General features: G+C 41.5%; 1 protein-coding gene across 36 annotated transcripts in view; it reads right to left on the bottom strand.

Annotated features, from left to right (window-relative positions):
• The window catches only part of ZNF438 (zinc finger protein 438), a 191,325-nt gene that overhangs the window by 141,719 nt on the left and 23,530 nt on the right, over nucleotides 1-26,076 (bottom strand). For 8 of the 36 annotated variants that reach the window (XM_069547720.1, XM_069547699.1, XM_069547696.1 and 5 more), the window contains one exon: nucleotides 13,654-13,759. The exons of the other annotated variants lie outside the window; for them this stretch is intronic. The gene's annotated coding sequence lies outside the window, so the exon portion shown is untranslated. The remainder of the gene's footprint in view (nucleotides 1-13,653; nucleotides 13,760-26,076) is intronic. 36 annotated transcript variants of the gene reach the window in all.

Raw genomic sequence — 26,076 nt, 5'->3', positions numbered from 1 at the left:
GCAAACAGCAACAGTAAGAGAATCAGACAAAACAGACTTTAAAACCACAATAACAATGAAAAAGAATTGAAAGAATAAATAAACAATTCAAAAATTATAATGAGAGATTTCTTTATCCCATTTCAATACTAGATAGAACAACCAGGAAGAAAATCAATAGAGAAATAGAAGATTGGAATAAAACTATAAGCCAACTAGACCTGCCAGATCTCTGTACACTTCACCCAACAACACAATATACATTCCTCTCAAGTGTCCACTAAACATTCTCTAAAACAGACCATACTCTAGACCATGAACAGCCCTCATAATTTAAAGTGATTAAAATCATGTCAAGAATGTTCTATGACCACAATAGAATGCATATCAGAAATCAGTAACAGAAGGAAATTCTGGAAATTCACAAATACATGGAAATAAAACAATATACTGGTAAATAATCAGTGAAACAAAGAAGAAATCATAAAGGAAATTAGAAAATACCCTGAGACAAATGAAAGCTAAATACAACATACCAAAATTCATGGGGTATAAAGAAAGTAATGCTTAGAGAAATTTTATAGCTATAAATGCCGATATTAGAAAAGATGATCTTAAATCAATAGCCTATCTTCCATCTTAAGAGTCAAGAAAAAAAAAATCTAAACCTAAGCAAGTTGAAGGAAGGATATAATATAGATTAAAGTGCCAATAGATGAAATAGAGACTAGAAAAAAGATAGAAAATCAATAAAAATGAAAGTTGTTTCTTTAAAAAGATCCCCCAAATTAACACCCTTTCAGTTATGAAAGAGTTAGTTGCTCAGTGATTTCTGTCTCTTTGTGATCCCATGGACTATAGCCCACCAGGATCCTCTATCCATGGAATTCTCCAGGCAAGAATACTAGAGTGGGAAGCCATCCCCTTCTCCAGGGGATCTTCACAACCCAGAGATCAAACCTGGGTCTCCCACATTTAGTTATAGTGACCAAGAAAAAAAAGGCAGAACACACACATTACCAGAATCAGAAATGAACAAAAAGACATTACTATTAGCCATACAGAAATAAAACGTATTGCATAGGAATACTATGAACAACTGTAAACCAACAAATTGGATAATTTAGAAGGAAAGAACAAATTCCTAGAAAAACTAAAACTTGAATCTCTGAATAAACTTAAAACAAGTAAAGAGACTGAATTGGTGATTAAAAACACTTCTAACTCAGAAGGCTTCACAGGTGAATTCTGACAAACATTTAAATGAGAATTAATACCAATCATTGACAAATTCTCCCCCCGCCCCCGCCCTAAAAAAGGAGACAATACTTCTATGAGGCCAGCAGTACTCTGATACCAAAACTAGAAAAAGATATCATGCAATAACTACCAATATTCTTTATGGCTGCAGAGGCAAAAATCTTCAACAAAATATTAGCAAACTAAAATCGAGCAATATACAGAAGTATTATAGAAGACAACCAAGTGGGATTTACCTTAAGAATGCAAGGTTAGTTCAACACACAAAAAAATCACTCTATCAACCATACAAATAAAAAATAAAAACCACATGATCATATCGACAAAAAGGGTATTTCCCAAAATCCAATATCCTCTTGTCATAAAAAGCATTCAACAAATCAGGAATAAAAAAACACTGAATGTATCCCTCCTAAAATTAGGAATAAGAAAAGAAAGTCCTATATCTTACCATTTCTACTCAACATTTCACTGCAGGTTCTAAGGTAGCTCAGCGGGGTTAAAGCATCTGCCTGCAATGCAGGAGACCCTGGCTTGGGAAGATCCCCTGGAGAAGGAAATGGCAACCCACTACAGTATTCTTGCCTCAATCCCATGGACGGAGGAGCCTGGTGGGCTACAGTCCACGGGGTTGCAAAGAGTCGACACGACTGAGTGACTTCACTTTCACTTTCTAAGCAATGCAATTAGGTAAGAAAAAAAAAAAACCCTCAGCACCCAGAGTTGGAAAGGAATAAGTATAACTATCTCTATTCATAGAAAAAGCTGGCTTAAAACTCAACATTCAAAAAACTAAGATCATGGCATCCAGTCCCATCTCTTCATGACAAATAGATAGGGTAACAATGGAAACAGTGAGAGACTTTATTTTCTTGGGCTCCAAAATCACTGCGGATGGTGACTGAAGCCATGAAATTAAAAGACGCTTGCTTGCTCCTTGGAAGAAAAGGTATGACCAACCTAGACAGCAACCTAGAAAACCTAAAAAACAGAGACATTACTTTGCCGAAAAAGGTCCGTCTAGTCAAAGCTATGGTTTTTCCAGTGGTCATATACAGTTGTGAGAGTTGGACTATAAAGAAAGCTGAGTGCCAAAGAATTGATGCTTTTGAACTGCAGTGTTGGAGAAGACTCTTGAGAGTCCCCTGGACTGCAAGGAGATCAAACCATTCAATCCTACAGGAAATCAGTCCTGAATATTCATTGGAAGGACTAATGCTGAATCTGAAATTCTAATACTTTGGCCACCTGATGCGAAGAACTGACTCACTGAAAAAGACACTGATGCTGGGAAAGACTGAAGGTGGGAGAAGAAGGGGACGACAGAGGATGAGATGGCTGGATGGCATCACTGAATCAATGGACATGAGTTTGAGCAAGCTCCAGGAGTTGGTGAAGGACAGGGAAGCCTGGTGTGCTGCAGTCCATTGGGTCACAAAGAGTCAGACACAACTGAGCAACTAAACAACAACAATTCAGAGATATGATTTTGTAGAAAATTCTAAGGAATCTACTAAAAAAAATTAAACACAAGTCACCAGGTTCAGCAAGGTTGCAGAATCCAAGCATAAAATAAAATTCAATCCATTGGCATACAACAGCAATGACCAAATCAAAAGTGAACGAATGAAATTAAGCAAACAGCTGCATTTACAATCACATCAAAAAGAATAAAGTACTCAGAAGGCATATATTTAACAAAGATACTATAAGACTCGCTCACTGGAAACTACAAAACATTTTTGGAAGAAGTTATAGATAAAACATGCTATATTCATGGGTTACTAAGAATTAATATCGTTTGGATGTCAATACTCCCGATTCATTTACATATTCAGCACAATTACTACTATGATTCAAGCTGCCTTTTTCTGCAGCTATTTAAGAAAAAATTGATCCTAAAATTAATTCAGATATGCAAAGAACTCAGAATAGCCAAACAAGCTTAGAAAAAGAACAGAGTTGGAAGATTCACATATCCCAATTTCAAAACTTACTATATAGCTGCAGTGATCAATACAGTACGGTACTGACACAAAGACAAGTATGTAAAACAATGGAAGAATTCTTTTCTTTTTTAATTCTCTTCCATTGTTTTACATACTTGCCTTTGTGTCAGTACCGTACTGTATTGATCACTGCAGCTATATAGTAAGTTTTGAAATTGGGATATAATCTATTTTGACAAACTGTGGGCTTCCCTGGTGGCTCAGAGGTTAAAGCGTCTGCCTGCAACGGCGGGAGACCTGGGTTCGATCCCTGGGTCGGGAAGATCCCCTGGAGAAGGAAACGACAACCCACTCCAGTATTCTTGCCTGGAGAACCCCATGGACAGAGGAGCCTGGTGGGCTATAGTCCACGGGGTCGCAAAAAGTTGGACACGACTGAGCGACTTCACTTCACTTTGACAAACTGTGCCATCCAAAATAACGGCAAAGTACAGCCTCTTCAACAAATGGTGCAGGGACGACTGAATATCCACATGCAAAAAATAATAACAATGTTGGACATTTTCTTGCATAAAAATTAATTAGAAATGAATCTGAGACTTCAAATTAAGTGCTAAAACTACAAAACTCTGAGAAGACAAAAGAGCAGTAATTCTTTATGTTCTTGGATTAGGCAATGGTTTGTTAAATATGATACCGTAAGTGCAAGTGACAAAAGAGAAAATAGATTAATTGGGACACATCTAAATTTAAAACTTTTGTGCTGCAAATGATACTATAAAGAAAGTGGGGAGAAAAACATAGAAAGGAGTAAATATTCATATATCACATACCTGAAGAGGGACTTGTATCAGTTCTTGTAAATCTTTAATAAAAAGGTAAACAATTATATAATCAAAATTATTTTCATAATTTAAAATTTTTAACTTAGCAGAGGATGGGAATAGGCACTTCTCCAAAGAAGATTTACAAATGGCTAACAAAAACATGAGAAGATGCTCAATGTCATCTGTCACTGATGCTGCTGCTAGGTCGCTTCAGTCGTGTCCGACTCTGTGCGACCCTAGAGATGGCAGCCCACCAGGCTCCCCTATCCCTGGGATTCTCTAGGCAAGAACACTGGAGTGGGTTGCCATTTCCTTCTCCATTTGTCACTAGGGAAATACAAATGAAAACCATAATACATTTATGGTCAATTAAATATTCAGTTTCTAAAACTTCAGTTCACTTCAGTCGCTCAGTCATGTCCGACTTTTTGTGACCCCATGAACTGGAGCAAGCCAAGCCTCCCTGTCCATCACCAACTCCCGGAGTCTACCCAAACCCATGTCCATTGAGTCGGTGATGCCATCCAACCATCTCATCCTCTGTTGTCCCCTTCTCCTCCTGCCCTCAATCTTTCCCAGCATCAGGATCTTTTCAAATGACTTGGCTCTTTGCATCAGGTGGCCAAAGTATTGGAGTTTCAGCTTCATCATCAGGCCTTCCAATGAACACCCAGGACTGATCTCTTTTAGAATGGACTGATTGGATCTCCTTCCAGTCCAAGGAACTCTCAAGAGTCTTCTCCAACACCACAGTTCAAAAGCATCAATTCTTCGGCACTCAGCTTTGTTTATAGTCCAACTCTCACATCCATACATGACTACTGGAAAAACCATAGCCTTGACTAGATGGACCTTTGTTGGCAAAGTAATGTCTCTGCTTTGTAATATGCTGTCTAGGTTGGTCATAACTTTCCTTCCAAGGAGGAAGTGTCTTTTAATTTCATTGCTGCAATCACCATCTGCAGTGATTTTGGAGCACAAAAAATAAAGTCAGCCACTGTTCCCACTGTTTCCCCATCTATTTCCCATGAAGAGATGGGACCAGATGCCACGATCTTAGTTTTCTGAATGTTGAGTTTAAGCCAACTTTTTCACTTTCGTCTTTCACTTTCATCAAAAGGCTCTTTAGTTATTCTTCACTTTCCACCATAAGGGTGGTGTCATCTAAAACTTAGAAATAAAATTTATCTATCACAAAGATGGCAGCTTGTGACAACCACAATTTAAGTTTGCATAAACTTCTCAAAGAACAAGGAAATAAACAAATATGTCTATATAAATAAACACAGATATAGACATAGGTATATGAGGAAAGTTTGCAATCACATGTTTCTGTCTTACTGGACAGAGTTCTATATATGCTAAAGATCTCTTAAGAGCAATTTTATTTCCAGATTTCACACAAGTTATAAAGGAAATGAAAATGCCAACATCACTGAAGTGACTGCTATAATATATAACCAACTCCCATGCTCACTCTGTCACAGACTTCAAGAAATACCAATTCCTCCAGAACCGTGAACAAATCCAACTAGATGTAAAGTCTACAGTGTTTTTGTCACCCTCCAAAGCGTTCCCCAGAGTGGGTCCTAACTTTTCCAGACTGGGTTTTATGACCAGCTTTTATCACTGAAAATAGTCTTTAACATTCAATCACTCAACAAACATTGATTAATTATGATGTTAGAAGCTATATTAAGAAACAAGAAAAGTACAATCTTTGTCCTTAAAGAAATCACAGTCTAGAGGAGGACAAGCACCAAATAAACCTCCAGAACTAAGTAGTGTGTTTAACAGCTAAATGAGTACAATTTACATACCTCATGGCTGTACAGAAAAGGAGCATCTAATTTCCAGGGACAGAAAAGGGACCAGGGAAGTGGAGCAATAGGAGAGGTAACCCTGAGCTAAGTCCTGGAAGATAAGCACTAAAGGGAGAAAAAGAAGTGTTTCAGGCAAAGGTCCAAAAGCCCAAGAGAACTCAGAATCAAGGCAGTTCAGTCCTAAAGCCCAGGAAGAGTGGAAAAGGAAGAGAAGCAAACACTAGACAGGCAGGCAGAGACCCAGTTTTGAAGCCCTCTGCTTGCATGGGAGGGAATCTGGATTTTATCTAGAAGGTGTGGGAGGCCAAAGAATTTTGAGCTCAGGAATAATGTGATTAGGCTTGCATCTTTTTAAAAAACTCACTGTGCAAAAGTATGAAGTATAAATACAAGAAAGTCTGAGACTGGAGCTAGACAAGCATTTTTGGAGAGCATGATAGCAACACGGGTGAAAAGAAATGGCTCAAACTAAAGCAGAGACAACAGAGACAAAAGGATGCGCTCTAGGGATATTTAGAGTGTGGAACATGAACTGACTCTAGATGGGGGTAAGGAAGAATAAAGAATTACAAAGAGTTTCAGGTTTCCTACTTGAGAAAAAGAACACTGCCATTCATCAACTTTAAAAAGAGAAAATGTATATTGTGTATATGTACACAATGGAGTATTACTCAGCCATTAAAAAGAATACATTTGAATCAGTTCTGATGAGATGGATGAAACTGGAGCCGATTATACAGAGTGAAGTAAGCCAGAAAGAAAACCACCAATACAGTATACTAACACATATATATGGAATTTAGAAAGATGGCAATGATGACCCTGTATGCAAGACAGCAAAAAAGACTCAGATGTGTATAGTGGACTTTTGGACTCAGAGGGAGAGGGAGAGGGTGGGATGATTTGGGAGAATGGCATTGAAACATGTATACTATCATGTAAGAATCGAATCACCAGACTATGTCCGATGCAGGATACAGCATGCTTGGGGCTGGTGCACGGGGATGACCCAGAGGGATGTTGTGGAGAGGGAGGTGGGAGGGGGGTTCATGTTTGGGATCACATGTACACCTGTAGTGGATTCATGTCAATGTATGGCAAAACCAATACAATATTGTAAAGTAAAATAAAGCAAAAATAAAAATTAAAAAAAAATAAAAAGAGAAAGAGAACACAGGAGGCATAAGAACTGCAGGTCTGAATTTGAGTTCTGAAACTCAGAAAGAAGGTGGTAGTTAGTAAAATCCATATCAAATGTCCCCAGAGAGGTTCAGTTCAGTTCAGTCTCTCAGTTGTGTCCAACTCTTTGTGACTCCAAGGACAGGAGCACACCAGGCTTCCCTGGCCATCACCAACTCCCAGAGCCTACTCAAACTCATGTCCATCAAGTCGGTGATGCCATCCAACCATCTCATCCTCTGTCATCCCCTTCTCTTCCCAACTTCAGTCTTTCCCAGCATCAAGGTCTTCTCCAATGAGTCAGCTGCTCACATCAGGTGGCCAAAACACTGGAGTTTCAGCTTTAGCATCAGTCCTTCCAATCAATATTCAGGACTGATTTCCTTTGGGATGGACTGGTGTGATCTCCTTGCAGTCCAAGGGACTCTCAAGAGTCTTCTCCAACACCACAGTTCAAAAGCATCAATTCTTCGGCGCTCAGCTTTCTTCACAGTCCAACTCTCACATCCATACATGACCACTGGAAAAACCATAGCCTTGACTAGACAGACCTTTGTTGACAAAGTAATGTCTCTGCTTCTTAATATGCTATGTAGGTTGGTCATAACTTTCCTTCCAAGGAGTAAGCATCTCGTAATTTCATGGTCCACATAAAATAAGAGACAAGGTGGAGAGGTGTTTCTCCTCTCTACCATGTGAGGAAACTAGAAAAGAGAGAGCTGTCTGCAAGCTCATGAAGAATCAAATCTTCAGGCACCTTGATCCTGGACTTCCCAGACTCCATAACTGTGAGACATACAATGTCTGTAGTTTAAGCCATCCACTACATAGCATTTTGTTATAGCAGCCGAATTAAAACAAGAGACACCTCTTGTTACAGTCTTGGATACTTTGATACGAAGATGTAAATCTTGGAGCTAAAGCTGTCTGCCACCTCAAGACTAGAAAGGGACAAGCTAGCTAGAGGACAAAGGCTAACTCATCCATGATGGCAGAACAGAAAGACAGAAACATCCCAAGAGCCTAACGACAGTGGTTAGCTGCTACGTGAACCAACTACAAACCCATCTTTCTTTCAGAGTTCTATTTATATGAGATTATTACTTATTTTTAAAGCCATTTACAACTCAGTCTCCTGTTATTTACCAGCTGAAAGCATTCTGATATAGAAAGATTTTCACAAGATGGGTATAAATGAAATTAACTTTGCCTATTAGAGACCATTCCTTTCTCCAGGGGATCCTCCCAACCCAGGGAGCAAAGCCGGGTCTCCTTCATTGCAGGTAGGTTCTTTACTATCTTAGCCAGTTGAAGACTTGGGAATCTGAAGGAGTTTCTGCCTAAAGTTTCACTTATTAAACAACATGAAGCTCATGTAGTTCTAATTTATAAAGGGAATGAACTTAACATGTCTTTTCTGCTTTAAAAAATCTAGTATTTCTAGTGATAACAATAGCCAGTAATGAAGATAATGATGATAATTTTGATGATGATAAGCTAAAGTTCATGGTTATTACAGTATTTTTAAAAGGTAGGAATTTTACCCACGTACTGTTTACCTTCAACATTCCATCTGACTTCAATAAAGAAGCCATACCACTCTCTCTTACTTTCTGTTTGTAACAGTTTTCATGTCAGTTTCATTTTTCATATTGTCGTATACACAACACTATACAAATATAGTTTACAGAGGAATCCTTAACTTTAAGGGACAAACTCCAAAAACCAAACAATTTGTAATAAGATTTCTATTTTTATTTCCATAAATTTTCTAAAGCTGTTCCTTGATCTGTGGAATGATACTTTTGATTCCTATCAGAGGGTATAAAGTAAACACTGTAGCCATACAGATAAATACCAGAGAAAGCACACTGGAGCACAAATAACAAACAGCACTAGGTATGTGCCTATGCAAGTAGTTCCCAAACAGTGAAAAAAAATTTGCAAGTTAAACTAAATTTTTGAAACCCAAAACATTTTCCGATGGGAACCATGTTTCTGTGAGTCATTCCATTACTAGGCCAGTCCATAAAAGCCTTATAAAACCATATGCATAGGACTATTGTTTGAACCACTTTTTCCTTTGGAAAATACATCATTTTCTCCCTCCACCCTCCCTCGACCAAGTCCCAAGGAATGGGCCTTGGCATGGATCCTCTCCAGCCTCATCTCTCACTCTGCAGTCCAGACACACTGTGCTCCTTCAACCTGCAGGGCCTTCTCCCCTCCAAGTTATTGCTGTTATACCCTTCCTGTCCTCTTCACGATCACCTCCACTCAGCCTGCTGGTCTCAGTCTAAATGCCACTTCCGCAGGAAAGCTGTCCTGTGTCCTCCCACTGAGTCATGGGTCCCTGCTACCCCTCCCCGCCACTGTATTCATCACACTGTGCTCTACCCACTTTTCGTGTTTCCCACTCAGTGGTAAAGAATCTGCCTGCCAAACAGGGGACCTGCATTTGATCCCTGGGTTGGGAAAAATCCCCTGGAGAAAGGAATGGCTACTCATTCCAGTATTCTCGCCTGGAGAATTCCATGGACAGAGGAACCCAGTGGGTACAGTCCATGGGGTCGCAAAGAGTCAGACATGACCTAGCAACTAAACAGAAGGAGCACAGCAAGGAACAGTTAACCTGATCTATGGTCAAAACAGAGGGTTAAAGGGGTTTTCCAAAGATTTGTCCACTTCTGAATTTATACCCACAGCTGGTTCACATGCAGGAGGCTCACCTATCCAATTTCTTTCCTGTTGCTGGTTTATAAAGTAACTTAAATGGAACATTAAAAGTCTAGCAAACAGGAATAAGCACATTTTCTAATAATACCTTTATCTTTTTCTTGCAGGTAATGTTCATTCTTGTGCCTTTACTTTACTGTAACTGATTTCCAAATTTGTATCTCTAGGACTAACACTCTCTTATGCTGAAGCTCCAAATTTTCAGCTATCTGTAATTTTCAACCTGAATATCCCACAAGGACTTCACTCCACCTTCCAGATCCTCCTCGACCCTTCTTTTCTCCAGTGTTTCCCACCTGAGATATTCAGATCATCTTCCAGTCACTGGAGCTTGACACTTAAGTTAACTCACCCCTGCCACTTAACGACTGGTCCATGACCAACCCAGAAATCTGTGGCCCCACCTCAGATCTGCTGAATCAGGATCTACCTTTCAACAAAATCCCCAGGCAACTGACATTCACACTAAGATTTGAGAAGCACTGATCCACAATTCCTCGTTCTCCCTACCCACACATATCAAAGCTATCACTAAGTCTACATAGGAACGTGTTCCAAATACACTCCTTCCCATCCATGTCTGTTATCTCTGCTCTAATATAAGCCATCACCTCTTGTCTGGAACACTGCAATGAACTCTTAGCCCATCTCATTCCTCTAACCATCAACTTTCACCCAGAATATAAAACGAGACATTCAGTTGTACGGCTATGAATTTTGAGACAGACCATGTGGCAGGTTGGGTGGAGCTGCACATAATGTAAAGCTTGTCTCATCTATTTTGCGATCTATAATCTAGGGATGATCACAGAAAGGGTCACATGGGAAAGGATGCAAAAATAAATAGAAGATTGAGAACTACCCTTCTCCTGCCTCCTTGTCATAATCTCCACACTGATGATGGCTGTCTATCTTTCCTGCCAGACAAGGCCTTCCCTAAAGGCATTCTGTATCTCAAGTACTAGTGGATGGTATTAATAGATATTCAAAACCTGTTACAGAAGTCAAGTGCTAGGCTTCCTTGGTGGTCCAGTGGTAAAGAATCCCCCTGCCAATGCCAGAGACACGGGTTCAAACACTGATCTGGGAAGATTCCGTATGCCTCGGAGGATAGTTCATGCACCACAACTACTGAGCCTGTGCTCTGGAGTCCAGGAGCTGCAACTACTAAAGCCCCCACGACCTAGAGCTCATGCTCTGCAACAAGAGAAGCCACAGCAATGAGAAGCCTGTGCACCACAACTAAAAGAGTAGCCCCTGATCGCTACAACTTGAGGAAAACCCACATAGCGACAAAGACCCTGTACAGCCAAAAACAAATAAATAAAATTATTTTTTAAATTGTTAAAAAAAGTCAATTGCCATTTATACCTGACATCATCAAAAGCTATAAAACTGGTCATTGATAATACAAATACATTTATAAACTACAAAGGACTAAGTAAGTACCATATATACACCTACAAGAAGGAATCAATTTTTTAAAAAATTTTTAATGAAAATATCTTCAAGCTGTATACATCCAGGCATAGTAAAAGTTCAAATATGTTTGGAGACCTAATTCACATTCACATAAATGTAGCCATCCTTTTGAGCCCACATTCCAGGGAGGCCAGGAAGGCCCAGCTGTTTCCTGATACATACACTAGATAATGGGACAGGATGAAGAGTTTAGCCTTTGATGGGGAGAAGTTCAAATCTGCCAGCTGATTTTTTTTTTAATTATACATCTTATCATAAAGATCAAAGAGTTATCTTTATGTAGAAAAGAAAAAACTAAATTTTACCTACAATTTAAAATCTTTCAATTTTCATTTTGTATATTACTTTAAGTGTTTTAAAATTTTTTTATTTTATACTAGAGGATAGTTGATTTACAATATAGCAAAGTGATTCAGTTATATATAGATATATTCTTTTTCAGATTCTTTTCCCACATAAGTTATTACAGAGTATTGAAGCAGAGCTCCCTGTGCTATAAAGTAGGTCCTTGGTGATTACCTATTTTATATATAGCAGATGACACCACCCTTATGGCAGAAAGTGAAGAGGAGCTAAAAAGCCTCTTGATGAAAGTGAAAGTGGAGAGTGAAAAAGTTGGCTTAAAGCTCAACATTCAGAAAATGAAGATCATGTCATCTGGTCCCATCACTTCATGGCAAATAGATGGAGAAACAGTGGAAACAGTGTCAGACTTTATTTTGGGGGACTCCAAAATCACTGCAGATGGTGATTGCAGCCATGAAATTAAAAGACGCTTACTCCTTGGAAGGAAAGTTATGACCAACCTAAAGAGCATATTGAAAAGCAGAGACATTACTTTGCCAACAAAAGTCCATCTAGTCAAGGCTGATTTTTTCCAGTAGTCATGTATGGATGTGAGAGTTGGACTGTGAAGAAAGCTGAGCACCGAAGAATTGATGCTTTTGAACTGTGGTGCTGGAGAAGACTCTTGAGAGTCCCTTGGACTGCAAGGAAATTCAACCAGTCCATTCTAAAGGAGATCAGTCCTAGGTGTTCTTTGGAAGGAATGATGCTAAAGCTGAAACTCCAGTACTTTGGCCACCTCATGCGAAGAGTTGACTCATTGGAAAAGACTCTGATGCTGGGAGAGATTGGGGGCAGGAGGAGAAGGGGACGACAGGATGAGACGGCTGGATGGCATCACCAACTTGATGGACATGGGTCTGGGTGAACTCCGGGAGTTGGTGATGGACAGGGAGGCCTGGCGTGCTGTGATTCATGGGGTCGCAAACAGTCAGACATGACTGAGTGACTTAACTGAACTGAATGTGTGCTTGTTGTATACATGGTAATCCCATATTATAATAGCTTTCGAATGCAGCTGAAATCAAGCTAAATATACCATTTTGTACTTGGTTACAAAATTTCGCCATAAATTATAATTACAGTGGCCATATTAGAATGATGGAACTAACATGACTGTCCATTAAAACATTACTGTAGTCCATTAAAACATTCACCAAATTTCATTCCTTTTTTTCACTGGTTTTGAACAACTACTGTGTACGAGGCTCTGAGGCACAACTGCCCAGCCCTAAGCTCAGGAAACCCCAGACAAGTGGCAGGGGTGCCTCACACACCCCTGACTGCAGTGCAGTGCTGTGTGCCGCTTAGAGGGCTATTCAGCAGCAGCACTGACCTGGGTGGGAGGCCCCCCTCCCATTTGTTCTCCAGGGAAGAGCTCAGGAAGACGACAAGAGAGAGGACAAGACAGGAGTCTGAAATCGCCGCATCATGTTGAGGGAAAGGCAGCAGCAGGGAGTAGCTACAGCACAAGAAACAGCAACAAGCAAATGGCCCCAGTCCCTTAAAACCTCACTAGAATAGGGACTTGTCTGAACTTCCAGTACTTGTGAGAGATGAGAAGGGACAACTCAAGGCACTTCTTTGATTACCCATTTTTATCACTAACTGTATTACTTATTAATCTGCTAAAATTCTCTGTCCACTAATACACTAAATCTTGACATTATTTTTCCTCATTAAGTTTGAGAGAATCCTTCAGGTATTGTAGATATTAGCGCTCAGTCACATGTGATATGAGCATTTCCTCCAGTCTGTTATATTATTTTTTTCATTGTGAAGAAGTCTTAAATTTTATATATTCAAACTGGTGATCTTTTCTTAGGGAGTCTGTTATTGCTCCAATTCTTGAGTTAATGATTTTTTTTTTCCACAAATCCAATGAAGAGTACACTCTATTCCTTTTTCTAAAATGTGATTTTAAACATATTTAGCTCTTGATACTAGCTGGACCTGATAAAGGTATGATGTGCATAAACATTCCCATAAATCATTAACCTCCCTCTTCCAGTCCTACTCCCATCCCTTTGCTAAGATCCAGCCAGGGAATTCCCTTTCATCTCAATGCCTCACCCATTTCAATTCAAATTCCACCGCATCACAAGGTTGGGACAGAAGCGGCTGGAGCAGGTATCCTCTGCACTCTCTTAAAGTGATGGCCCTGAGACATCCACACCCTCTATAACAGAATACAGAAATAAGAATATTTTAAGATACATACTGGGGACAGTAAACATGTAAATGCCTGGGCTCTTGCTACTCTCTTCTCCCTCTGATCCACCAACATCTGCTTCCTTTGAGATCTTAGAAAATATATGATAAACAAATCACATGAAGATAGTAATCTCATGATAACACAATGCATTCCTCTTCTTAAGGCTACTGGTACTTAAGGCTTCAACCAAAGATACCACTTCTTTTTTATTAATTTTTTTAAATTTTTATTATTTTTATTTTTTAATATAAATTTAATTGGAGGTTAATTACTTTACAATATTGTTTACTAATTTTTATTGGAGTATAGTTGCTTTACAATGTTTGTATTAGTTTCTGCTATACAGAAAACTGAACCAGCTGTATGTATACATGCATCCCCTCTGTTTTAGGCTTTCTTTCCATTTAGGCCACCACCCTACCATTGAGTAGAGTGCCCTGTGCTGTGCTATACAGTTGGTTCTCATTAGTCACCTATTTTATACATAGTAGTGTGTATATGGAGAAGGCAATGGCACCCCACTCCAGTACTCTTGCCTGGAAAATTCCATGGACGGTGGAGCCTGGTAGGCTGCAGTCCATGGGGTTGCTAAGAATCGGACAAGACTGAGTGACTTCCCTTTCACTTTTCATTTTCACACATTGGAGAAGGCAATGGCACCCCACTCCAGTACTCTTGCCTGGAAAATCCCATGGACGGGGGAGCCTGGTGGGCTTCCGTCTATGGGGTCACACAGAGTTGGACACGACTGAAGCAACTTAGCAGCAGCAGCAGCAGCATGTATATGTCAATCCCAGTCTCCCAATTCATCCTACCCCCCGCTTCCCCCTTGGCAACCATAAATTTGTTCTCTATTCTATATCTCTATCTCTGCTTTGCAAACATGTTTATCAGTATCATTTTCTAGATTCCACATACAACTGATAATTTACTTTCTGACTTTTTCTCTTTTTGATTTACTTCACTCTGTATGACAATCTCTAGGTCCATCCATGTTGCTGCAAATGGCATTATTTCATTCTTTTTAATGGCTGAGTAATATTCCATCATACATATATTCCACATCTTCTTTATCCATTCCTCTGTTGTTGGACATTTAGGTTGCTTCCTTGTTTGGCTATTGTGAACAGTGCTGCTTTGAACATCAGGGTGCATGTATCTTTTAGAATTATGAAGATACCACTTCTTACCATGTCCTCTAACACCATGTGCAAGCTCCTACCATCTTTTCACCTGGATCACCACAGTAGTTTCTTAACTAGTCTTCCTGCTTCAACCCTCCAACTCACAGTCTCAACAAAGATCTGACCTAAGTGAGATCCTACCATTTCTTAGCCCAAAACTCTCTGAGGGCTTACAGATTCACTCGGAACCAAAGCCAAACCACCTCTGATGCCTGCAAGGTCATAAATGATATGAAATGAGGAAAGCCAGAGGACAGGAAATCCACAGAAGGAACAAGAGTCCATTCTGATTCTGTTAAATTTGTTATGAGAATTCCAAATGCACAAGGCTGCCAAAAGTGCATTATCTTTTGATCCTCAGAAGGGACTTCAGGCTTGATAAGTGATTCTCAACTGGGGTGATTCTGTCCCCCAGGAGACACTCAGCAGTGAGTGGAGACACTTCCGCTTGTCACACCAGGAACAGAGGGAGGTGTACTGGCATCTAGAGGGTAGAGGCCAGAGATGCTGCTACATATTCTGCAATGCACAAGACAGCCCTGGAACAGACTGTCATCCAACCCCAAATGTCACTAGTGCCAAGGGTGAGAAATATAAATACGGAAGACTTACTCCAATAGATAATTTTTAAATCAAAAGGGCAAGGTGAGTAAAAAAGAGGACTAAACCTTGAAGAACTCCATTGAGAAGTGAAGCAGAAGTGGAAGAACCAGCACAGAAGACTGAGAAGAACCAGCCAGAATGGGAAAAGGAAAGCCAGGAAAGGGTGGTGTGACAAAGGCAGACGGTTCCCAAAAGGAAGCACTAGGCAGCCGAGGTCCCTACATGGAGAACTGCTGAGATGCCAAGCAGCACAGGAGGGTGAGGTCTGGAAGCCCGCAGGATGGACGCTGTGGGCAGGGAGATAACAAGACATCTGGGGAGACTGCTGCCAATTGTGAGGCAGCCAAGCAGATCATTAACACGAAACCAGGCAGGTAGTGGCGTTCATCCAGTCCTGAGCATTTACCAGACAGGAAGAGATCAAAGGAGTGCAAAGAAATGGTGGGCATCCGCAGGTGAGGAACTGAACTGGGGTGGGAGAAGGCTGGATAAGGAAGGACTGATGACCGAGGGAACTCAGCAATACAGAGAAATGGCGGCAGGGAGACCAGGTAATGAACCGAAAGTCTTGAGGAGTCATAAAGACTTTCCCACATCAATAAATAGAATTCTCTACCACGCTTTTAATTGCTTCATAGTAATACAGCCTATTTCTTGATACTGCTAAAGTAAATGGGATTTTGCTTTATGAAGAAATAGCTATTTACCATTTGAAAATTGTCGACCATCCTACTTACCCTAACGGCATTTGTGGAAAAGGATCAAATGGCATTTGTGGAAAAGACCGGTTCATTGTGAGAGATATGCTACATAATAGACTGGGTTAAACTCGAGCTCCTTCATAGGTTAAGAGTTGAGACCCTGGACTATTTATCTAACTTCTCTGAACCTCAATTTCTCTACGTAACAGATTGTGGGAGGCAGAATGATGACACCTCCCCATAAGGATTTCCACATCTTAATCCCTGAAACCTGTGAAGATGGTATGTTACATAACAAGGGGAACTAAAACCACAAGTCCCAACAACTGACCTTAAAATAAGGAGAGTATCCTGGATGATTGAGATGGGTCTGAAAGGGAAGAGGGATAAAGAAGAGTCAGAACCTGAGAACCATGTTTGAAAGACCCGTTCCTGCTGATACTGAAGATGGAAGGAGGAGGTGCTCCAAGAAGTGCAGGCAGCCTCTAGAGGATGGAAAAGACAAGAACACAGACCTCCTCTAAAGCCTCCAGGAAGGAAGCAGCCCTAACAACCCTCTGCTGCTGCTGCTGCTAAGTCGCTTCAGTAGCATCCGACTCTGTGCAACCCTATAGACGGCAGCCCACCAGGCTCCTCCATCCATGGGATTTTCCAGGCAAGAGTACTGGAGTGGGGTGACATCGCCTTCTCCACTAGCAACCCTCGGTGACACCCATTTCAGGCTTCTGACCTCCAGAACTGGAAGAAAATTCATCTGCGCTGTTTCAAGTCATTACGTTTTTGTTCTATTTGTTACAGCAGCAACAGGACCCTCACGCACAGGTGAAACAAATCATCTTCACAGACTGTTGTGCAGATTAACCAAGATAACACACATAAAGTACCCAACAATGCAAAGCACATAAATAGGAAGTATTATTTAACTTATACGCAGAATACATCATGAGAAACACTGGACTGGAAGAAGCACAAGCTGGAATCAAGATTGCCAGGAGAAATATCAATCACCTCAGATTTGCAGATGACACCATCCTTATGGCAGAAAGTGAAGAGGAACTAAAGAGGCTCTTGATGAAAGTGAAAGTGGAGAGTGAAAAAGTTGGCTTAAAACTCAACATTCAGAAAACAAAGATCATGGCATCTGGTCCCATCACTTCATGGCAAATAGATGGGGAAACAGTGGAAACAGTGCCAGACTTTATTTTTGGGGGCTCCAAAATCACTGCAGATGGTGACTGCAGCCATGAAATTAAAAGACACTTACTCCTTGGAAGAAAAGTTATGACCAACCTAGACAGCATATTCAAAAGCAGAGACATTACTTTGCCAACAAAAGTCTGTCTAGTCAGGGCTATGGTTTTTCCAGCGGTCATGTACGGATGTGAGAGTTGGACTGTGAAGAAGGCTGAGCGCCAAAGAATTGATGCTTTTGAATTGTGGTGTTGGAGAAGACTCTTGAGAGTCCCTTGGACTGCAAGGAGATCCAATCAGTCCATTCTGAAGGAGATCAGCCCTGGGATTTCTTTGGAATGAATGATGCTGAAGCTGAAACTCCTGTACTTTGGCCACCTCATGCGAAGAACTCATTGGAAAAGACTCAGATGCTGCGAGGGATTGGGGGCAGGAGATGCTGGCAGGAGAAGGGGAAGACAGAGGATGAGATGGCTGGATGGCATCACTGACTTGATGGACACGAGTCTGAGTGAAGTTCGGGAATTGGTGATGGACAGGGAGGCCTGGCGTGCTGCGATTCATGGTGTCGCAAAGAGTCGGACATGACTGAGCAACTGAACTGAACTGAACTGAACTGAAGGTTTTTTTCTTTTGCTTTTTTTATGTATAGAAGGGTATGGGGGTTGGTTGCCATGGACTTCAGGACCAGAGATCAAATCCTGCTCCCTGCAGTGGAAGTGTGGAGTCCTAAACATTGGACCACCAAGGAAGTTGCCAAAGAAAGCATTGAAATAGCTGCTATTGATACTGTAATAGCACTAAAACCAATAGTCATCAAGAGAGGGCTTCCCTGGTGGCTCAGTGGTGAACAACCCAACTGCCAATGCGGAAGACACGTGTTTGATCCCTGGGTTGGTAAGATTCCTTGGAGAAGGAAATGGCAATGCAGTCCAGTATTCTTTCCTGGGAAATCCCATGGACAGAGGACCCTGGTGGGCTACAGTCCATGGGGTCACAAAAGAGTTGGACATGACTTAGTGGCTAAACAACAACAATCAACAAAGAACAGTGACTCAATTCTAGCACTTACTCAATTCTGTGATCAGATACCTCAGTTAGCTTCTGTAGGACTCAAGTTTTCTTACTTACAAAACAATATGAGGGTGGCTCAAAAAGATGACTTCTAAAGTTTCTTCCAGCTCTAAAATTTTATGACTCTAAAACCTAATTCCTTAATGACACATTCTACTTATTGCCAATTAACTGATTCAGAAAAGCCTATTAAATAAAAATAGTAAGCCAAGCAGTTTTCATTTTATGCTTCGACATTTTCAACATTTTATATTGCTGAGTTATGGCCTTATAAAGTTGAGTCATGGCCTAAAATCACAGAACTGCAAGTGATGAAAAATAACTAAGTCATCCTGCTACTATTTAAAAGCCTTACAGTCAAACTATAATATTACTAGTATCTTCTCAAATAGCTCAAAGTATATCCCTACGTATTACCTCATTTATTCTTTTTTTAACAGCTTTATTGAGATGTAACTCATCTACTCTACAATTCACCCTTTAAAAGTACACTCTTCATTGACTTGAGTATATTCACAGAGTTGTACAACCATTACCACAAACCATTTCAGACCATTTTCATCATCCCGAAAAGAAACTCCTTATACATCACCCTACTTCAAGCCTCCCAGTCTACTAATCTACTTTTTGTCCCTGAGACTAACCTATCCTGGACATTTTGTATAAACGGAATCAAGGAATATACAATGATGTTTCGAGAGTCACCCATGTTGCAGTATCTATCAGCACTTTTCCTTTTTTATTACTGAATAAAATTCCATTGCATGGATATATTTTGTTTATTCATCACTTCATGGACATCTGGGTTGTCTCTACTTTTTAACTGTTAGGAATAATTGCATCATGAACACTCATGTGCAAATATTTGTGTGAATGTATGTTTTCATATCTTTGAGGTATATACCTAGGAATGGAATTGCTGGGTAACTATGGTAATTCCACATTTTAACCTTTAAAGAACTTGCATGTTGTTTCCTAAAGTGGTTGCCCCTTTATACATTCCCACCAGCAATGTACGAACATCCCAGCTTCTCCACATTCTTATCAACCCTTCTCATCACCTATCTTTGATTATAGTCAGGTAGCGGCTGTGGCTGCTATCTTCTGTGGCGATTTGCATACCCCATAACTAATGATGTTGAACATCTTTTATGTGCTTACTAGCCATCTGTAAGTCCTCTTTGAAGAAATGTCTATTCAGCTTGGGCAATTTTTAAATTGGGTTATCTGTCCTTTTTATTACTGAGTTATAAGCATTCTGTAAAAATTCTTGGTACAAGTAGATTATCAGATACATAATTTTTCTTTATCTCATCTCATCTCAGTGCAGCTACTTGCACTAAATAAACAGATGCTGTGTTGCTATTCCCACTGTACAGATAGAAGTGGCATGTCTTGGGATTAAACGGACTTAAGAACTGTCAGACTCAAGAGCTCCTGTTTTTATTAACTTAAGGAGGCCACATACTGATAAAAACATTGGGACAGAAAGTCCAAGGAGTCTCCCCCAGTTCAACCCTGATGCTGTCCTGTATGGATAATCAGACAATATGCTCTCTAAGTTATATCAAAGATACAGTGTTATAAAGTGTTATGTAGCAGGCACAATAACTGACTCTTAGCTCAGGATGGATTCCTGAACATGAGATCAAATCTTTGTCCTCGTTAGCCTGATAATTTGGCAGGACGATGAAAAATTCCTAACCCAAAATCAATTTCTTAACAGCAAACAATCCAAAGAACGAAATTTTTCATCTTAATGCTTAAAGATCCACCCTCAACTCAGAAGAAACATGACAGGTTTTAAAGTAGGCGATATTCTGGTTTTTAAAATAATCCGAAGAGCCAAACTATTTTGTGGCCTCAGATGACCTTGTTTTGAGTACTGACCTTAATAGGCCATCACTTGCAAGTCCTTTTTATAATGCTGCAATGATGAAAGTGAGAGAGGAGAGTGAAAAAGTTGGCTTAAAGTTCAACATTTAGAAAATGAAGATCATGGCATCTGGTCCCATCACTTCATGGCAAATAGATGGGGAAACAGTGGAAACAGTGGAAACAGTGTCAGACTTTATTTTGGGGGGCTCCAAAATCACTGCAGATGGTGACTGCAGCCATGAAATTAAAAGACGCTTACTCCTTGGAAGGAAAGTTATGACCAACCTAGATAGCATATTGAAAAGTAGAGACATTACTTTTCCAACAAAGGTCCATCTAGTCAAGGCTATGGTTTTTCCAGTGGTCATGTATGGATGTGAGAGTTGGACTGTGAAGAAAGCTGAGCACCGAAGAATTGATGCTTTTGAACTGTGGTGTTGGAGAAGACTCTTGAGAGTCCCTTGGACTGCAAGGAGATCTAAGCAGTCCATTCTAAAAGAGATCAGTCCTGGGTGTTCTTTGGAAGGACTGATGCTAAAGCTGAAACTCCAATACTTTGGCCACCTCATGCGAAGAGTTGACTCATTGGAAAAGACTCTGATGCTGGGAGGGATTGGGAGCAGGAGGAGAAGGGGACGAAAGAGGAAGAGACGGCTGGATGGCATCACTGACTCGTGATGGACGTGAGTTTGGGTGAACTCCAGGAGTTGGTGATGGACAGGGAGGCCTGGCATGCTGCAGTTCATGGGGTCGCAAAGAGTCAGACACGACTGAGAGACAGAACTGACTGACTGAACTGAACTGAATGCTTACTTTAATGATATTGGTCAAAATGAAACTTGACTAGAGGAGGAAAACACTCATACTTTTACCTTCAATCAGGAAAACCTGAAGGTTCCAAGACTCTATCTTGACCAGTTCCTACTCCGTACCAAACAAAAATATTATGATAGCTCCATTAAAAATAAAAACAAAAACACAGTACAAAAATCCACCACCACACAAAGTGAGCTCTAGCCTTGTCTAATTCCCAATGCAGAGCAGATGGGCCAAATAATCCTCACAAGACTGAAAGTCCAGCCCCTAAGTAGCCCAGGCAAACTTTAAATTTCTCAAACTGGTGTTTTTTTCTCTTAAAGAGTTCCCACTAATGGTATATTCTATATCATAATATGTCTATGATCTTTTGTTATAAAAAGGCATTTACCATTCTATTAATTAGGGTCAATATAAAGATTTGGTGAGAAGGCAAGACAGAATTCATGGCTTATTATTAGAACTCCATCCATCTCTGCTGTGCAAATTTAGTAAATCAAATAACAGCCAGCAAGTAAAACTAACACTGGGAAGATGTGCCCTCAGCACGCCACTTTGTAACTGGAGGTCCCCAGGCTCCCTCTGGCTGGAGGTGCCTGAGGATTAAGAAGGCACAGCTGAGCCAGGAGCATGACCCCAGGTGACCCCAGGGAGGGCCTGTGCAAGAGGCAGCACCACGGTTCAGGGCAGAGCTTTTCCACAATGTGAAAGGGAGGCCAGGCATTTTTTGGAGGCATCTCAGGATTGCTCTAGGGGTCAGAGAAGAGCTGTGAGGGGCCAGGCACTGCACTTCACCTGTCTTACATACTAGGCCTCCACGGACCTGTTCTGAAGCCTGAAATCAGACTGCAACGAAAAGGTCTGACCACCTAAGTCTAGAGGAAGTCTTGGCCAAGCAGACAACAATGTACATCAGATTTGAAAGACGAGGTGAGGACAAAAGGGGAGAATGAATAATGAAGCTGCCGGGGAGCAGAGTCAAAAACAGGAAAGGGTGCGGAATAAGCCAGGGTCAGGGTCAGGGTCAGGGTCAGGCCTTTCTCCACTAAAAAGAATGCGTATTGTGGAGCAGGCGCGTCTGCTTAAAGGAGCAGTCTGCGATCCTACATCAGGAAGCTCGGGGCACTCAAACCTTCAACTCCACATACTGCCTGCAGGGCCCAGGCTCTCCTCCTTCTGGCTCCCCAGATTCCTTGCCTCCCACTGCCAATCAATTCCTCGAAAAACAGCCAATATGAACCCTCAGAAAGCAGACAGTCCCTCTTCTGACTGGTGGTGTCCTCCTTCCCAGGACACCTGAATCAAATCCTAAGTCCGCAGCGAAGCCTGGACGCAACATGCGCCTCTCTGCGCCTCACTCCCGCTCCCCGGCTCTGGCCGGGGCTCCGCCTGCACCGTGTCCTCAAGTCTGCTCAGAGGTCACCTCTTCCTATTCACACTGTCACCTGCTGACCTTTGACCCATCTTTGTTTTTCTCTTTAACACTGTCTTACCATCCAAAATTCTCTACCTCCCTGCCAGGAGGAAGCTCTATCAGGGCACAGACTTTGTTTTTATCTCAAGAGCCAGACCACCGAGAACAGTTTTTGGAAGAAAAATGGTCAATATTTTTGAAGGAATGAAGAAGTCATAGTTGATCTGAAGTATGTTTAGGGATCCCGTTTTTCCCCGCACCTCTCTCTGATTTCATTTGTGACCCACCAACCATGCCCTAAGCTTGACCTCTTGTGCACTGTCATCTTGGATCCGATCACCCCATGTTGCCTAAACTCTGAACTTTCTTGCTGGCCTGTGCTTCCCCTAAACGAATCAAAGGATCTACTTCTTTAGTCCCACACCCCAGCCATCCAGAAATCAGGGTTATGAAAAGCCCCAGACGTGCTGACTGGGGGCTCCGCAAACACACGGTCCTCTATCAGGAGCCCATTCATTTTTTCGGAGTTCCCAGTCCAGTCCCCCATCCGTAGCCCATCCATTTCTTAGGGCTCCCAATCCGGTCCTCGCTCTCCACCCACAGAAAAAATTTCATCCATGTCTTCACGCTTCCTACTCTCCTGTCCACTCAGTAAATTACATCACCTCCACAGGAACAAAAGAGAGGTTAATAGGTCAGACTCCCTCAGCTTCCTCCATCCCCCTCCCCCGAACAACCGACACACACCCGTTCTTACCTCCTTCCTGGCAGCATGGAGGAAGGATATACCTCTTCCTGTCCAAAGGTAACCTTGAAACAGAGCTCTAAAACGCCATCTAGCCCCTCTCCTTAGGGATCTCCACTATGCCTGATCCACCTCCCTCCGCCCCCATCTTTACCTTCCCCTTCTCATCAGGCTTTTCCTCCACAGCACATACACGTTCAAATCTCTCCCATCAGAAAACAAATGAACAGGGGCTTCCCTAGTGGTCCAGTGGTTAAGAATCTGCCTCCCAATGCTGGGGATGCAGCTTTGATCCCTGGTCAGGGAACCAAGATCCCACATGCCATGGGGCAACTAAATCCACACACCGCAACAAGGATCCCACTTGCTACAATTAGGACGCAATGCATCAAATACATTAATTTATTTTTTTTTAAAGAAAAAAAACAAATGAACAAAGAAAACTAATATTCTTCCCCAGACATCTGCCTCTCTCCTGCCACAGTCCTATTTGCCCCTTTCTCTTCAGAGTCAAGTATCTTGTAATACAGCTTCAACTCATTATTTTTACAATTCCCTTTGACTACTCGATCCTTTGAGATCTGGATTTTGCCTGCAAACATAAACTTGTTCTCCCCAAAATCCTGGTGACTTCTGAGCTACAAAGTCATTCTGAATTTTTTTATGCATTGTATGCACTGCTAAGTTGCAAATGTTTCTCTTCCCTCTAAATATTTCAGCACTCACATAACTCCTAACTCAAGTAGAGTATTATATTTTTTCCCCCTCTTTTGAACATGCAATGAAATGCACCAATCTTCAGTGTACTAGTTAATATATTCTGACAAGGGCATACACCTGTGTAACCCGAAACCTTATCAAGAGGCAGGACCCTATCCCTCCCCCAGAAGGGGCCGCCAGCACATCACAGCTCCACACCACCACCCCCCGCCCCCACCATCACTCTCTGGGTATTTTTTTGACCACAGCCCAGCATGGTGGGTCCTGGTGAGACCTCTCTCCCTGGGTTTGAGAGAGCCTCCTTCCCATCCTGCTCTCACATGGTAGAGAGCGCTCTGGGGTCTCTTCCACTTCCTGTGAGGGCACCAGTTCTATAGGATCAGGATCCACACTGAAGATCATCTAGCCCTAATCGCCCCCTTAAAAGCCTGATCTCCAATCCAGTCAGTCTCATGGGGGTTTAAGGCCTTCCACATGACTTGGAGGGGAGGCACAATTCAGTCCATAGTAGCCCACAGTAATTACTTTAAAGCACGGTAAAACTGAACACCACAATAACCTGTGCAAGTATAAGAACTCTATAGCAACAGAGGCAACAAGTGTTACATGAAAATATCAAGATACAGAATTGTATATAGATATGTAAAACATATGCACAGGAAATAAAAAAGGAATATATCATAACTATCAGAGGACAACGTTAAAGTAAAAGAGCTTATTTCTAAATTCTTTGTTAAACAATTTGAAAAATAAATTTTCATAGAAAGATTAATGAAAAGCTTCAGCTGAAAAAGAAATCACTAAGAACAATTTCAAATCTAACTTTCCCTGTTTGTTTCCTGTTTATCTCACTGCCATCTGTATAAACTAGGCTATAGGTTAATCTGCTGTGACAAAACCAAGAATATAGTGGTTCAAATGAAAGAGAAGTTTCTCTCCCATGTAATAGTTCAGGACAGACAAGTGGTCCCAGAAAGGTCCAGACACTGAGGTTCCTTCTATCTAGTCCCTCCACTCCCTGGGAACACTGCCTTGGTCTCTGTGACAGAAGCTGACTCACAACACTTTGCTCATGGAGGTGGGGAAAAGAATATGACTGAAGCAGACTTGAATACAAGTATGATTTAGAAGTCACACACGTTACTTCCACTACCATCCACTTGCCAAAATTCAGACATGGGGTCTCATATGCTTACAAGAGGCCTAAGAAACACAATTTCTACACAGGGACTACAGGCCAAGCTAAATGTCAAGAGGTGGGAGAGCACCTTCTTTCCCACTCTGGGCAGTCATCTTCCTAAACGGATAAGCTGGATTCAGCTCAGTCTACCGTCTTTGAGCAACGCATAATCTCTTCAACAGATATCAAAGTGGCTCCAGCCCAGCCCAGTGAGCCACAAACTAACAGAGCAGGTACCTCCTGCTCTCCACTACCACCTCACACCCAATACACAAGGGGCCAAGATGAATCAGTTAAGTCTCCCATCCCGAAAAGAAAAGAATGGCAAAGACATATCCCTACCAACGACGAGATACAGCTAGACAAGAAAGGCAAAGACTCCCCACTGCACCAGGGAAACCAGGCCCTCAATTAAACTCAGTCCTGCTCTCTGGGGGGAAGGGAGGATCTCTTTTGTCAGTGTGTCTGATAGAGCCTGGCTTTGCCTCTGGAAGATTCTTTCTTTTTTTCCACGATCCTTTCTCAGTTCAGTTCAGTGGCTCAGTCGTGTCCGACTCTTTGTGACCCAATGGACAATAGCACACCAGGCCTCCCTGTCCATCACCAACTCCCAGAGCTTACTCCAACTCATGTTCATTGAGTCAGTGATGCCATCCAACCATCTCATCCTCTGTCATCCCCTTCTCCTCCCAACTTCAATCTTTCCCAGCATCAGGGTGTTTTCCAATGAGTCAGTTCTTCTCATCATGTGGCCAAAATATTGGTTTCAGCTTCA

The sequence above is a fragment of the Ovis canadensis genome, chromosome 13 (assembly GCF_042477335.2).
Source record: "Ovis canadensis isolate MfBH-ARS-UI-01 breed Bighorn chromosome 13, ARS-UI_OviCan_v2, whole genome shotgun sequence".
NCBI classification, from domain to species: domain Eukaryota; kingdom Metazoa; phylum Chordata; class Mammalia; order Artiodactyla; family Bovidae; genus Ovis; species Ovis canadensis.
The sequence above is the reverse complement of the archived record's forward strand: the minus strand, read 5'-3'. Positions and strand labels throughout refer to the sequence as shown.